The sequence below is a fragment of the Sciurus vulgaris genome (assembly GCF_902686455.1).
Source record: "Sciurus vulgaris genome assembly, chromosome: 10".
NCBI classification, from domain to species: domain Eukaryota; kingdom Metazoa; phylum Chordata; class Mammalia; order Rodentia; family Sciuridae; genus Sciurus; species Sciurus vulgaris.
The window spans coordinates 137,564,536-137,565,840 of NC_136470.1; positions in this window are offsets into that span (position 1 = coordinate 137,564,536).

Sequence of the window (1,305 nt, forward strand, 5' to 3'; positions counted from 1 at the left end):
TATAGGAAACCACTGAATTATTGCAAAAATTATTCAAACATGTATATTAGGACTTAAGGCTGCCAAAGCAAATAAACTCCAGATACAAAATGATGTTTTTAATTTTAAAAAAAAAATTTTAAATGCTACAGAAGATGTATCCAAAATAAAAGTATTTTTTCTGAAATAACATTTTTTAGAGACAGAATTCCAAGTAGGAACCAAGAATTGAGCTCAGCAAGTGAGTAGGTAGTTGTTCCCTAAAATAAAGAACTAAGAATTGAGGGATGTAAGTTGGAAGCATTTTGGTTTTTTCATATAAATCTAATTTTTATCTGTAGATTAAAGAATGATCCTCACATTTTTATAGCTATTTTAATAGCTGGAAGGTTTAATTTTGAACTAATCTAAATTAAAATTGGCTTTCTTTGGTATCAGTGGGGTAAACAGAACTTCTATAACAGCAGTAAATTTAGGAGCTATGAAGTGTCTCTAATTTAAGAGATCATTTCATTGAGCTGGTCCTTCCCTCTGGTCTTGCAGCATCCAGATTTAACCACCTCCTCAAGTAACAAAATATCTGTGAAATAACTTCTAATTTGTATGTCGAATTTTTCTAATTTTTCCCAAAAATTCATATGGACTTCCAGTGGTTTTTCTGCACTTGTGCAAATTCAAACCACACAGACACACATGAAACAGAAAGCCAAGTCTTATTATCCCCTTCCCGGGAAGCAGACCCTATCAAGACACTGATACCTATGCTTCCAGACCCTTCTTTATATTATTTACATGTTATATTTGTATACACAGATTTTTTTTTAATTGGAAATGGTACATTTTTTAATTTTATTTCATTTTTTATGTGGTGCTGAGGATGGAACCCAGGGCCTCACACGTGCCAGGTGGGCGCTCTACCACTGAGCCACAACCCCAGCCCCTACACAGATTTTTTTAAAGATACACAGATTTTAAAAAACATGCTGCTGAGTGTAGTGGCACGCACCTGTAATCCCTTTGACTGGGGAGGCTGAGGCAGAAGAATCACAAGTTCAAGGCCAGCCTCAGCAACTCAGCAGACCCTCAGCCCTGTGCCAGCTGGGAGCATGGAGGAGAAGACTCTGGAGTTGTGGGCATGCCGCGTATGCTAGAGTACACATCTCGACTAAAGAGCAATGGGGAAGAAACGCCCCACCCTTTTCTGTTCTTGTCCTTGCTGGTGCCCACCATGGCAGGCCCCGAAAGAAAGCTGAGGGGCATGGGAAGGGGCAGGTGAAGAAAGTGAGACGTAGTCACAGTTCAGATATTTGAAGATGGAGCCAATGG